Below are 16,097 nucleotides of genomic sequence, written 5' to 3'. Positions count from 1 at the left end.
CGTATGTTAAACTTTCTGTAAACTCCATAGGCCTTAAGTGTAACGTATGACTAAGAGGTGTAAATGACATGTTAAATGATCAATTTATCTATAGGCCTACTTTGTTTGTTCTTGAATTCTGTAAATCTAGAATTTAACTACTTATTTCCTTTATTCTTCTTCTATCATTACACAGTGTTAGTGATTCATACAATGTTCTGACGCACCTCAAATTAGATTGCTGAAAGAAAAATTTGCTATTTTTAAGAAAATATACAGTTATTTTTGCTAAAATTAACTTGAAATATGTAATTCCCACTTCTTGAACTTTAAATTTACATCAAATCTTTCAAGATAAAACTCTTAGAAATTGCTACAAAACATGAACTTTCCTCTGTGTTTTTCATGTGTTTCCATTAAAGATAAAAAATTAAACATGTAAAAGATTTAAATGAGCTGTAAACTATAAGAAACTCACAAAGCTAAACAGTAGTATATAATACCAGTACAGTTTACAGTACATTGAATGTAAAACTGTTGAAGGCCTATAATTTACAGTAGTAATATCTGACTTTAACAATATGACCTATACTGTAATACTTGATATTATAACTTTACAGCACCTATTCGAGATGAAATATTGAATTATACAAGCGTTATAAACTTTATACCCTTTACGGACCTTATAATTCTGTATAAGCTGCGTACAGAATCTGTATATTATTCTTACTAAACTGTAACTTGCAGGCTATTTGTAAAGTAATAGCTAAAACGAAACTCTTACAGTAAAATCCCGGTTTTAAAATCTTTACAGAAGTATGTAAATGTACTGTACAGCACTTACTGTAAAACCAGTGTAGATTGTGAGTAGAGTTTTAGTAAAAAAAAATTACTTTAACAGCTTGTAAAAATGGATTAAAGTAATTAAGTTTTCTATATACATTTTATAGACTTTGTTCATTAGAAAAATTGCAGTAAATAACTAAAACCTGAAAACAAATACAAAGTAAAGAGTAAAGTTAATCTGTAACTATGAAAAATATCGAGTAAACGAGAGACGAATTTGAATTATTTTTTAACATCTTTTACTAATTAGGAATTAACTAATTTAAATTATAAGAAGATAATTAAGAAAAGTAGAAAATTATGCTTTAAAAATTGCATTTTTTTTTTTTAATATTTGGTGAGAAATTTCGGTTATTTTCGGCAGCGGTAAAAATAGTTGTTTGCCATTAAGAAATGCCTCCACGTTAATGCTACTCCACCCTCATTATAGCACATTATTATGGAAAAGGCAAACAATTTCACTGGCACTACACCAAATAGCCGTCTTGTTCATGTTTAACACTTCATTTTCCACCCAGTTCACTTTATTTTTGCTCCTCTCTCTCTGTTTTTCTCTGTACAACATCCATTCACGCTCTTGTAGGCCTTATAATATTTCAAGTTAAATAAAATTAAATTCAAAAACAAAGAAAAATTGTATAAACTTTTATTACGTTTAACTGAAAACGAAATTATTCCTGTTATTGGTTACGAGCTGACCAATCCGATATCGACATTTTAAATTTTTAAAATTTGAAATGATATTTAACGGTCATTCTTTGAAATTTGTGCAAAATGTCGGTTAAATTATGTTCAAAAGTTAATGTAATTTTTTAAAAAATTAATAATATTTTAATCAGTTTTATGTAGTTAAGATTTTAATTTAAAAAAAAAGGCATGTTATTTTACTTTAGGCCCACATAAATTAAGAAATATTACACTTCGTTTGTACTAATTTTCTATTTTTTTAAATCTATTTTCATAATAAAATTACTTAGTATTTGTGTTTATTCATTTTATTTTCAGCCATTTCAGTTTAGAATCACTCAAAACTGTTCTAGGATGATATTCTGTGTCTACATTCTAGACAAACCTCTAAACGACGGCCACCGATGAGCATTAATTACCGTTGTTTAGAGGTTTGTCTGTATTCAAGGTGTTCAAAAATCAGTTAAACATTGTAAAGACCGAATTCGTGCCTTATTTTATAGCCAATTATACCAAAATCGGTACAATTTTTATAAAAGAAACACTCGTTCTTCTTCACCAGTATAGCTAGACACACAGTAAGGGGGGATACGGTTAACTAACTTCAGGGCCACCATGAGCGTGTTAATAACAATACACGCTCATTCTAAACGCTTTCTCATAAGGAACCATCGGCCGCCTTACGGACAAAGCCGAAATTTGATTTAATAGAAGGACTAGTGTATTCATTCACACACGAATCCACCCACATATAAAGGTCAAGCCGCGTATTAAAACAGGCCCGTTGCAGGTAATTTGGCGGAGGTTTGGCTAGTTTCTACTCGTTCAAAAGATCCAAAATACTAACCGTGGCCCAAGGCGGTACACGCTTCCCGAACCCAGAAGAGAGACGAGTAGAAGGTTTCGTTGGTGTTTTGGCCTCCTGACATCAGCCATTCTCTCATCCTGTACCTTAAACAAATGCCACACTTGTTTCCCGTATTTAAAGGTGAGTGAATGGTGAATTTGTTTAGCCAAAAGTTAAGTTCGTTGCCCCTCTATCCGGCGATCTTCCTCCCCTCTAACACTCGATTCTAGGAAGTTTACACCATTGACTCCTTCGTTCAATCCGGAAAAAAAGGTGGTAATTCTGTGTTACAGTAACTTAAGTTGGCATCAATGTGGACGATTATATACATTACCTCACATTTATCTAGAAGAATTGCTACTTATTCTATGTAATTTTAAGTTCTATGTGTCTTCTATTGTTCATTTTTAATAATTTAATTAGAAAATTGTTCTAGATATATTCGCGTTTATACGTCTGTTTAATTAATTATTATTTAGATTTTAACAGTTATTTTTTTATTATAGAATTTTCTGTTTATCTAGAATAATATTTTAAAATCGTGTGTCAGTTACAACAACGTAAAAAATGTGTCAATTATCTAGATTTAAAATCGAAGTTTCTGGACTGTTTTTCTGGATTAAAAATAAGGTTTTACCTATTATAAATCTATACACAAGTAAGTAAGTGAAGACACGCCAATTTATCGACTGGCGTTAAAAATTAAATGTGGAAAAGACTTACTTTAATCGACATAATTTGGGTTAATTGACCATTATTAAAGCATATTTCCGTGCCGTAAATTTAATGGATTTTAAAATCTATTAATTGTTATATAATCTAAAGTGACGATTAAGTTTATAGTCTACAGTTTTGTATCTTAATCTGAGTTGCAGGTATATTATAGATACATCCCTACTTCCTTTACGAGAAAATGGTTAGAGTATATCAAATTTAGTGTGGCCATAAATGCATCAAAGTAAAGAGAAAACCTTGGCATTTTACAGTAGTAAACCATAATTTTCGACAAATTTTTACACGAAGGACCATGAATCAATCAGCAATTAAGACGTCCAAATAGATAAAGGGAATAAAGAACTTAGTACTGTACTGTAGAGTAAATTCTAAGAGAAGGAATTCTTTCTATATTAATTAATTATGTAAGGTGTATTTTTTTTCTGATAGGTGTTTCGAATTTTCTTCTTACCTTATCGGCTTCTTTAAAAGTAGTTATCGCTGGCAACTTTGTTTAGATGGAAAGATTTATCTAGACGTCAGAATCATAAATCTACGTTGTTTTCCCCGATGTACTTCTTATAATGAAGTATGAGCTTATAGCAGAGACGAATGTTTCCCTGCCATTTAGGCACTTGTTCTAACTATAAATCAGCTGGCTCGATACATGAAGAGGTAGAGGAGGGGTGTAGGGAATTTGAAATAAAAAAAAAAGTAGGGGAAATAGGGGAAATTCCCCCTCTACAACAGAGAAAAAAAAAACGACCAAATCATCAATTCCCACACGCGGTAATTACGCGGTGAGTTTTATTGTTGCTTTATATAATACATTGTTTACACTGATCATAAAAATCATTATGGGCTGCAAGCGATTAAATTTTTAATAAGTTATTTTATCTAGTTCCATTTTTACGACTTGGAAAAATATACCTGGCATCCCCCTCTTCCTCTGTCTCTCTGTCTCTGTCTCCATCTTCCTCCCCCTCTTCTCTGGCAGCATTAATAATTAATCTAGATATTGTGACTTGTTTATGCTTTGTTAAACTGAATCTTCTTCGTGTTACTGCGTGAGAATTTTATGTAAGTGAGATTTTTCTTTATTATTATTATTATTACTATCTTCGCGTTTTGGTAGTCACTTCACGTTAAACATGGCGTCTTTATGCATCCATAAAAATAACTGAATGTCTGTACGAGATTTTAAGCGTTTATTCTCTTCTTTTTTTTTTTTTTGGTGGGGTGGCCCAAAAGTTAGTTGGCCGCGCTTTACTGTGGTTAACAGACTTTTGGAACACCCCTTCTCGCGTTTCTTGTTGAAGAATTAATAACAAGTCAGTTGTTATTTATATAAAAGCCAACAATACTTTGCTGCTTAACGCACAGAGGAGGAAACACAAGTAGAAAGGGTGAGCCTTACTACTTGTGTTTCTATCTGAAAAATACTTTTTAAAAAAATACGGCTCGAGTTACATACATAAATTACTCTCGCTCTATCCTCGGCCTTAAAAGTGTAATTTATATAGGGCCTATCTAAAATAGATACAGGGGAATACCGGCAAAGAACTTATTGTTTAAAAGTATTGACAAGAAGGTAGCTTTCCATTATAAATTTCTTTTTTTTTCGTTATTTTTTACTTAAAGAATAGTTTTGGTGAGACTTTGTTCGATTGGTCAATCGATTATCCGAGACACAAGCAATTTTGTTAGACCCAGCGGGCGGTTGGAGTGCACCGCCCTACTTGACAGTTTGAGACAAGTAGTAGTGGGTTTCAGACTGTTTTCTATCAATATTATTAACAGTTTATCCAGCTACACATTGCAAAAAATGCCCGAGTAACTCTTCAAACAATGGATCCTTTAGTTTAAACAGTTGATTTAGCGGATACTTTTAAGGCTACCACCAAACTAAATCGGTTAGAAAATGGTAATAAATCGAAAAACTCTTGCCCGTGTTCTCTCGACAGGTAAATTTTCGAGTGTTGATGTGATCTTTCTTCGGCATTAACACGTTAGGAATGACAGTACCTGTTATAGTTTCTGTGTTTTAATCGATCTTTTAACTCCTTATATTAGGAAATGTTAAAAGACAGTGCTTGTTTAGAGTACAGTGCAAACACTAGAAAGTACTTTTCCCTTCTTTGTACTTTGTATTTATGTAAAAGCACTTTTATTGTTAAAGGATTTTTCAACTTAAGTACTAGACTTTTGTATCAAGTTCTTGTCTCTTGAGTACAAAATGACTTTTGAACAAACAATACTTTCATAGAATACATTTTGTTTATAGAATTGTCTATTAAATCTGAGCTGTTAAGCCTTTAACTAAGCAGATCAACAATTAATAGCCCATAAGCAAGGTATGATTGGTACAATTACAATTGTAATAATTTCTTTCAATTCCTTCATAATTAGGTAGAAGTTTGTAAATAGAAAAGGGTGTTAAAAGCGGGTTAACACGAAAGAAAACATTTCTTATAAGAAGGGGGAAGGAAACTTAAATTCAGAATGAAAAAGTGTTTTGACAAGCTGACTGGTAGGGGGTGAGTTTGAGATTCCACACAGCAAACATCCGGAGAGGGCCATTAAGATGCTCAGCAGAGTGGAAAATCTGATACGGCATTGATCCGAGTACAAAAGAGCCGTAGATGGACACAAACTTCAAAAATCATCTGAGTTTACGTCACACGTGGCCATTGTTTAAGTTATTTTTAATTGTTTCGCTTGATTTCCATTGTGATTGTCGTTAATTTAAATCGGCGAATACACCCGAAAAGTTAAGAAATAATATAAAAAGTAATAAAACAAGTATAGAAGCAAAGTTGACACTAAATGTCTTAATATATCTAGAAAAGTAGAAGCCTTATTTGTCATCAATGACACTGGCTACAACTTTCCATTAATAATATTGGCCTTCCTTTTTATACTCTCAGCTACAATAAGGTAACACCCACTACAAAGGTTAATAGTTTTGACACCTTGGGGAGTTAGGGAATGGCCCGGATAAGGTTCTAGTGTCGAGTATGATAATTATTATCTTAATAACACTAGTAAGCGACACAATAGTGTGTTTATTAACACTTCATGAATAAATTATTCATGTCTGAATGAATACGTTGCGTTTATTAGGCACGTAATTAACTAATTTAATGCTTTAATTAATTAAATATTAATTAATGCTATACACGAGAGGATGGAAATCGTGTGTTGCTCCCGTTTACTTGTGTCGAGAAAATGTAATTTCCTTTACGATTCGTGATTAAAATTCTTTATATGAGGGTTCATCCCTTGGTAATGTTCCTCTTACACGTGTTTTTTCCCTTTGTTTTTCTTTCCTTGTCGTGAATGCATTCATTTCTTTGGATTTTCAGGTGTATTTTACCTTTTCCGAGTGAATTTTTCGGTCGAAACTTGAAAATTTGCCTGATTTTAAGTGTTTTTGGAAGTTTCTGCTACATTAAAAAGCCTTATTTTTTAAAAAATGTATATATTCTCTCTCATTTTCTGTGCTACTTTCAGCTTGATCAATCATAATACTGACCATTTACGTGTATAAACAAATAAATATTAAACGAACCTCTAATAACGGCCACCCCCTAGAGAGAGAGAGACCATTTAACACGGGGACGTTTTATTTATGATTTAAAATGCATACAAAATTAAAACCTCCAAACAACGGACACTTTTTACATATCGTTTTCACTGGTTTGACTATCAAAAGTGACTAAATTAGCTGCATTACAAGCATGACAAACAGTTTTATATGCCAGATTACTTATAAAAAAACCCTTAAATTTAATTAAATACAGTAATTATACTGTTTAACAAGCGTAATTTGTATAGCTGTTTACTGCACGTTACTCTAAGAAAAGGATTGGTTATTTGGTATTTATTAGAGGATTGGTGAAACATTTGTTTAATATTTAATCCTTTAAATACAATAAAACTAAATTACAACCATTTTCCCTCAAAAATGTACCCAGAAAATCCAACAATTTACAATATAAAACGGTAACAATTATCATGGAACCGAGTAAACCAACAATGTAACTCCAGGTGAATGGAGTTACTATAGCGTTACGTTGCTTTAAAATTATTTAAAATAGTAACAAAATTGCCTTCTTTAACATATAAATCACAGAAAGTAACTGATTTATTAATTAAAACTTGTTTTAAAGCTAAACCTTACCTTCTAATCCTTCACCAGGCTGAGAGCAAAGGGGGTACAACAACCCTTTTGTAAAGTTATGTTTTTTTGGTAGGGTTATCTAATAATTTCGATCGAAATTTTTCAAAAAATATAGGTCTAGTTATCGGTATTGTGTCCGTAAAGTAAGTACCAAGCGGGTCGAAAATGGGATGGGTTTCATATGGTATGCACTTCACTATAAAGTACAGTACATGAATATGAGGGTAGGGCATAATGTGAATACCCGTTATTAGTGTAAGGTGGGCGTTCGACACCGGCCAGTTCCCCACAGGTATAATATCCACAACAGTTCTTAGATGCGGCGGTAAGAAACTTTAGTGGGCCTAGAATTTTACTTGATCACGATAACGTCTTTCCCATTGAAATGGTGTATTTTTTTGGAATTTTTTAGTGGAAAATTATATGATTTTTCTCTTCTTTCTTCTTCTCTGGTAGAGGAGGAACATGAGAAATTATTCAAATGAGATGGAATGTGGAAATTGTATACAGAATGCGTATAAAAATTTATGTTCTTACACATGTAGAAGAGCTTTAACAACTTTCCTCGCATTCTTTCATGAAGGAATGTGAGAAAAGTTATGTCACTGCTCCTCTATAAGAGTAGGAACATAACTTTTAGGTTATTTCTTTAAAGGAACGGAGGTGTTGTTATTGTTGTTGTTGTTGTTGTTTACTTATAAAAGAAAGCAAGAAAGTGGGTGCTGTTGCTATAAAAGAAACAATACTGTTGTTGTTTTCTTATTGAATTTATACAAAAGAAACAATAAAGTGTCTTGTAGTTGTTTAATTTTTATTCTATTTTTACAGAAAAAACAAAGACGATGTTGTTTCTGTAAGTCAATTTTCTCAATTAAAAATCACACCTTTTAATTAAACAATTTGTACACTTTGTGTTAAAAAAAATCCCACAAAAAGTGCTGAAGTAACACTCATAAATAACCAAAACAAAACAATTAAACACAGAACTTTTACAAAAAACAAAGATAAACAAATGGTAGTGTAAGATATAAATCAACAATTTGACTTATCCTTTTAGAAAAGGAGAAAAATCCCTATAAAACCTCATAGGGGGTTGATATTGGAAATGTCTCACACTTAAAGAAGACATTTTCTTGAAAGTTTTTCTCGATAGTCTCCCTCCTTATTCTTACAGTTTTATGATGTCGTAAAGTTATGTTCTCTTAATGATATCAGACACCGCCATTGTCTCTGTTGATCGTACGCTTAGAGGGTGTGTGCCACAAGAACCAATTAGGGTGCGCCCCGGTATACCCGTTTTTAACGACATACTTTACGATCGGCCCTCATCCTTCTTCATCTCCAAGCCTACAGCAAATTGGAATCCATAATATGTTTTCTGAGGGAACCTTTGTATAAAACTTTGTCCCTTCTTTCCGTTTTTTTTTTTTTCTTTTTTAGAATCTACACCGGTCAGTTTTTAGTGCGAGTAAAAATCGTTAGATTGATAATGGCTTCCCCCGTCTTCCAAAATAGAAATAAATGATCGATGTGTTAATTCGTTTTGTATATTTGTAATGGCCGATTGTGTTTTTAACAATTTAATAAATAATCAAAGTTTGTTTCTTACAATTTCGTAATTTATTTTACAGAAATTTAAACCAATTCTTTACTGTTTTGGTAGGAAAAAGTAGTAGTTTTTACGACTTAAAAAGTTTTTATTCCTTATAAAAGAGAGTGATAGAAATGTTTGTTTCTTTTGTTCTTTATATATTAACTTCCATTTCTGTTTAAAATATTTGATTTTATACCCCACGATTGCTTCATTTTGTACCCCATGATTGCTTAATTTTCTACCCCAAATTGCTTGATTTTGTACCCTAGTTTGCTTGATTTTATATCTCAAATTGCTTGATTTTATACCCCAGTTGCTTAATTTTGTATCCCAGATTGCTTTATTTTCTACCTCAGATTGCTTGATTTTGTATCCCAGATTGCTTGATTTTATACCTCAGATTGCTTGATTTTGTACTCCAGATTGCTTGATTTTGTACCACACGATTGCTTGCTTTTAGAAAACGGTTAAGCGAATTTTGGGCCACCCTTTTGAGGGATTAATCGTAAGAATTTACGCATTTCTCTTATTTTTTAATACAGTAAACGTAATTTAATTAGAGTTTGTAGAAGTTTTTGATTATTTTGTTTCTAGTTTTATTTTTTAGAGAAAATAAATACAAACAAATTTCCAAATTAAGCTTTTAGAAAGGTAATATAATTGAGTAAGAAGAAAATAGAATTTATTTTTGGAAATAATGCGATTAAGAAGACAAGTTTTACTTGAAAAATACCCCAAAACTCGTTTGATATATTTGATTCCCCCTTGTTTTTTTTTTTGTATTTAACTTGACTCGAAAATAGAAAAATGTGGTTAAAGGGCTTTTCTGGAAATTACCTTCTGAACACACAAACACAAAAAAGAACAGTTCTTTCTGTGTGACAAGTTTATGTAAGTTCTTACTTTACTGTGTTCGTCATCATGCAACACTATATTTTACGTGTACGGGCCCAAATACAGGTAACTACGAATACCTTTGACTGTGCCCCGCGCTTCAAAGGGCCCCAAAATTTACTTATTCTGTATACAGAATGTGATTTGAAGGTGTTGTGAATTGAAAGATCCTTTCGATGTGTACTGAAAAACTTATTTTCGGAGAGATGTGAGGCCCCTATTTTTGACTTTTTCCAGTTTTCTTAGACTTATCTTATCCTTTCAGGCGGTATATACACATATATAAGGCCTAATTTCTCTTCTCTTATGTTCTGTGTGTATATGAGTATCTTTGTTACAATCTCACTTTATTCGTGCCTTATATATACACGTAACTATAACGCTCTATCTCACTGTTTTCAAACGATATAACTCCAGTTATGATATTCCCAACTACTAATTCACTACTCTAAGGCCTTATATAAGCTTTATTAATTACTTTGTTAAAACTTATAGGGCCTTAACTTATTTCACTCAAGCAGTACGACCTTATTTAAGCACTTTTATTTCATTTGGGCCTATAAGCGTGGTGTATAAAGGTCTTATCCCATTTTCAGGCCTTACATACGAGTATATAAAGGGCCTTATCTGACTTTTTTTTTTAGTTTATTGTAGGGCTTTGCGAATATAATGGCGTATCTTATGATTAATGGACGTGTCAAGCAAAGGATATCTGATTGAAGTGACGTGAAGATACGTTGTGATGCTTTTATGATTTTTTTTTAAATCATCCTGAATAAAGGATATTATATTGATGACGAGGACGATGATGATGATGAGAGGAAGGAAGAAAAGGAGGAGGAGGAGGAATCTTGTACTTTCCTCCATTATCTTCAATTTTACCATGTTTTATCCTTAACCATTGTATCATAAAGTAATGGTTTCAGAGTATTTTGGTTAATTTAAAAACCTTTTAAGTTAAAATTTAAAATATTCTAACGCTTAATTAGTCTTTTAAGTGTGTATTTGAATGAAATTCGCTGGCACTAGACTCAAAATTCGCTATTTAATACCCAAAAAGTGAGGATTTCGTGTAAAAAATGCTATTTTGTGTTAAAAAAACCTTTCTGAATCCTGAATTAACGCATAAAATGATCAAAAAAATCTTAATTTTTATACAAAAAATAATAATAAAAAGAAAAAACATCAAGTATAATTTGTATTTACAACAGTGTTGCCCTACTAACTAGAAAACTAATTTACCACACACCGTTCCTTATCACATCTGTTGTGAGGATCTAAGCAAGTAGCAAGGGGGAAAAGATGGGGTTAGGGACATAAAAATGGATATTTGAACTCGACAGGTTTTTGATAGTTGTGTTCCAGGAATAAAATCGTCTCGTAGAAAAAGTTCTGGTGGGTTGACAAATGAAAATATGACACGTCTCGTTATAAATCATAGCTGTAGTACATTGTAAATTTATTGCTACCGACTAGTTTAGTACAAGATAAGATACATCTTACCTTACTTGATACCAAGGTTATATATATATATACTGTAATAGAATTTTTTTGAGTGTTTTTTGGTGTCGTTTCTGTGTTTCTTATTGGAAATTTTGTCGTTTTAACACACGAAATATATATAAAAAGTAAACCTTTTCGTAACAGAACACTCGGCAGACACGCCTTGGTTATCATTTACTTTTGGGTGGAGGCAATGCTTCAGTGAAAACAGTGAAAGCTATTCATATTTTGGCTCTACCCGGATTTAGATTTTAATAAATCTGTCAAAATACTATTTTTCTTTCTTTACTTCTTCATTCTTGTGTTTTGTTTATAGAAAATTTAGGTCTTGTAGGTCTTGTAGGTAAGGTACTAAAGCTTGATTCTATTCTATTGTTTTGTGGAATGTTGTAGCCTAGAAAGTAGTTTTTTCCCCTCCTGTATAAAAATAGCCTATTATGTGTTTTTAACAAATAACTAGCCGCATTTTTACTATAAAATACTAGAATTATTCCGGTAATTTCTCATAAAATTCTTTAACTTATCAACCTTTTCTACAAGAAAACAAGTACCAAATTGACTTATAATTATAAAATATACCGGAGTATAGTCTTATTTTCTTGTCGATTATACTATAATTGATATTGTACAACTCTGTACCGATTGTAATTAAAGTACAGTAGGTAGAATACACTTTTATTCCACCTTGTATGCAATTTTAACGTCATTTTCTACAGGAAACTGTGAATTAAATCGTTTTCTATCAATAAAAATTCTCAACAATACACAATTTGAGCAGGAAACAAACCGGATATCTGAAAGCTTTCAACGGGCGATTTTTTAAACAAGTTTGTACACGTTAGAATTTTCTATTGTTTCTGATAATTTATCTAATTAAAATTCCCTCACATCATTTCTAAATATAACCTCTCTCTCTCTCTCTCTCTCTCTCTCTCCCCCGGAAACGTACAGCAGAGTGGAAGGAGGGGGAAGGAAAAATCGAGCCCTCGAATGTCTTTTCGCCATGTTGATGACACGAAATCAAATCCATCCTGACAGTTATTATCCACACATCAAGATCTAATTAATTTTGATTAGACAAGCTCTCCTGCTTGACAGAAATGACTAACAACGTTCAAAATGGCATCTGTTAAAAAAGAAACTGACATTTTATTTTTATTTTTTTCCTTTATCTCCTCACGGAGTTCACACGAATTCACTCTTACTCATAAATGACGTGTCACCAATGATACGTCACTTATGAGTAAAATTTAAATTAAGATTATTCGTGTGTTTTTTTAATGGTAAAATATGTAGAATAGTCATTATTTTTTTAGTTTTTTTATGTTATAATTTATGCTTGATTAGTTTTATGCACTTTAAAAAAAAAAATCATTAGCATGTGAATACCATTCGTAGATTGCGATAACGCAAAATTATGCAAACATTACTTATTAAATACGATAAAATATATCATTAGAATCGATTATTCATACAAATACAACATAATTAGGGGTGAAATCGTATATATTTACGAATAAACTCGCATAAATTGGTTCTTTGAAAGGTGCAAAAATTACGTATTTCGGGCGGTTTTATATTCAAATTTTATATAAAAAACTTGCCATTTATATAGATTAGAGTCATATTATGCAGAAATTACGTTAATACACTCAAATTTATTACGTCAAAAACATTAAACATAATATATACTTCAATACAGATGTTAAACAGAAGTACAGATGAATGTATATATAAGTAAGGCTCTATAGATGTAAATACACAGCCCAAAATTTAGTTTACATTACTTATGTATTAGTTTTGACAACTAACTTTCGGACCACCCTGTAATTAACAGTAAAAAACCCTAAATATAAAGGTATAGTTAATAAAGAACTATATAAATCCCTATACTTTAGAGCAAATTTCGTAAAGTTAAGTTTAATTGAGTAAGACGAATACATAAAACTATAATTGAATTCGTTAAAGGGGGGAAGGGAGATGGTAGAAAAATATGTAGGAAAGAGGGTGTAACGCGATAAACCCCTTGAGCAGCAGGCAGTAATTTACTAATGAGGATAGCATTTAGGAAGTTTTATCAGGTATAGATCGATTATGGTCGATGGATAATCGAGTAAATTCTGATTTGTCATCACGTTGAAACTTCTAGGAAATTAATTGAACGTTAGTTAAGTGGGCCATTTATCAACGTGTTCGTATAGGAAGGAGGTTTTATCTTGAATACATTTTTTTCTTTTCTATATGTAGAAGAATAGATTAGTTTTTCGTCAATGAGACTTTTCATTAAATTTTGATAAGGTAAATTGGGATAATTAGGTAAAGGTTAAGTTATAGGTCGAAGGGGTGAAACTACTTAACAGATTTAATTCAAGGAGAAACTTCCATTAGTTAATGATGATAACAATTCTTTACTGTAAACACCCCTCGAAAAAAAAAAAAAGGTTTCTGCCTTTATCTTTGTTCCATCTAATTATTAAAGGCAAATAATTCAGTCTTTATCTCTTAAGTAGAATGCTGTCAAACCACTTTTAAACTATTTTTAATACCCCTTTCGATGATGTTTTTCAATAGAAAATTGTATAGAATGGTTAAAATTGTACATCTTAAACAGTACAATTCCTATGTATGATTGTGTGTAATAGGATAGGCCTCTACGCAATAGGCATTTCTCTTAAATATTTATGTTACGTGTACTTTTATAGGGCCTAAATTTGTAAAAAAAATACCCCTTTCGATGGTGTTTTTCAATAGAAAATTGTATAGAATGGTTAAAATTGTACATCTTAAACAGTACAATTTCGCTCCTGGTATATTGTACATCTTAAACAGTACAATTCCTATGTATGATTGTGTGTAATAGGGTAGGCCTCTACACAATAGACATTTCTCTTAAATATTTATGTTACGTGTACTTTTATAGGGCCTAAATTTGTAAAAAAAAAAAATATAGCCTAAATAACCTTCTTCGTAAGGCTAATAGGTAATACATAACCTAACCTTAATGGGCTAAAAGTATACAGTTATACAGTCTCAGTAATGATTGTTATAGAATTTTAATTGTTATTTTAAATTAGGCCTTCATTGTTTACAGTTATCAGGCCTACTAACTTGATTTAGGCCTTAATTTATTTAAATTAAATATGGTAGTTTCTTCGCTCTCGTATAGTCTTGCTGGTACTTGAGTTCGTTTGATGGAGTGGATTTTATCATTTTTAATGATGTATATTATATAATTATTAAAGAATATACTTAATTTGTTACATACGAACTCAAGTGGGTTAAAATCTAGTGATAAATATGAAGGGCATTGAAAAAAACACAGCATGAAATAGATCCGAAATTTGGAATTAAACGTGTGAAAAGTGTGTTTAAATTCGTAAAAATTACCATAATTAAGCTATGTAGTATGTATTATAGCATTAATAAGTGACCTGTAGTGTTTATTAAAGGTTTTCACATGTATAAAATGTATGGTAATTTAGAAATTATAGCTAAGATTTCAGAAAATAGCACGATTATTCTCATTCTTACGCTTACTTCATGACTTAAATTGAAGCATCGTGATCTCATGCACACGCTTGTATGCTGTTTCTATGACAAAACCTCATAGAAACATCACAGTTCTTGCGTGCAGAGAGGAATTTCATGCAAGAAACCACTATTAGAATGTAGATAAGTAAATTATCCAGTGAAATTACAGTATAAATTACCTTTATTCAATGCCAAATTTCATTTCTTAACGACAACTTTTACCATTAATTTCTACGCGCTTCAATATCAGTCGCGATATACTTCACTCCCTCATTAAAATATTTCAATTCATTTACATAATAAACCTGCCTCTTTATCCAATACTTTTTAGTTTATTACAGCATTAATTACGTCCACTTTTCTTGTTTTTTTTTACACAAAAACTCATGCCATACGCTGGAATAATTTGGTTTCAGTAGGTGCAGATTGGACCAATGATTTTTTCCTAGTCGCTAGCAATTTATCAAACATAAACTACCCTCGCTTTATCAGACGTAACTATGTTCCATTTAGGGAGGAGTTAAGGTATTTATCTGCCAATCTGCCCAAACAGACACACACAGAAGGGGATAGAGTTAAGGGGAGAGAGAGAGAGAGAAAAAAAACATGATTGACATGATCATACAGGAATCTCTTGTGTTGTTATGTGGTCTACATGTTTATAATGCGGGTCTAGAACAAACAGATTGTATCCTCGATGGGGTGTGGGTATACAAATATCCAGTCGATTATCAAGGCTATAATTAACAACCAATCGACTCTTCTTATCCGGACTTAATTCTTAAAGCGGGCCACCACCTGTAACCTGTATGAAATGCTCTTTTTTTTCTCTGTTACTATTAATGAAGAGATGTAATTAGGTGTATTCATTGCTTTATTTTAAGTAAATGAATGTAACTCCAAGGTTTAAATGACGTTCGGCCCACGTACAGATGAAGAAGAACGATTACTCGAAGGTTGTTTTTTACGTTCTCTTCGCGTATTTATGACGGCAAAAATTAGGGAAAAAACTGTAAAATTCTATAAAATCTGCTGTAAAATATTATTCTGTACGGTAAAGCGAGATTATACCGTACTTGATGGTATCTTCCAAGCGTAAAGTCCCATACAAATCAGACGTATGGCCTACATTTTGTGTTAACAAGCTTATAAATGAAGAAAGATGTATTTAAATATGATCCTGCACGAATTAAATTTAATTTATGAATCATTTTATATGGGGGAATTTAACCTAAAAATACGAAAAATCGCGTGTGATTAGAAATTGATTAATCCAAATGTTTTTATGTGATTTCTGTACCACTATGTGACAATACCTA

This window comes from Centruroides sculpturatus, unplaced genomic scaffold (assembly GCF_000671375.1).
Source record: "Centruroides sculpturatus isolate CEXI.00-Female unplaced genomic scaffold, Cexi_2.0 scaffold757, whole genome shotgun sequence".
NCBI classification, from domain to species: Eukaryota; Metazoa; Arthropoda; class Arachnida; order Scorpiones; family Buthidae; genus Centruroides; species Centruroides sculpturatus.
This window is presented reverse-complemented; position numbering follows the sequence as displayed.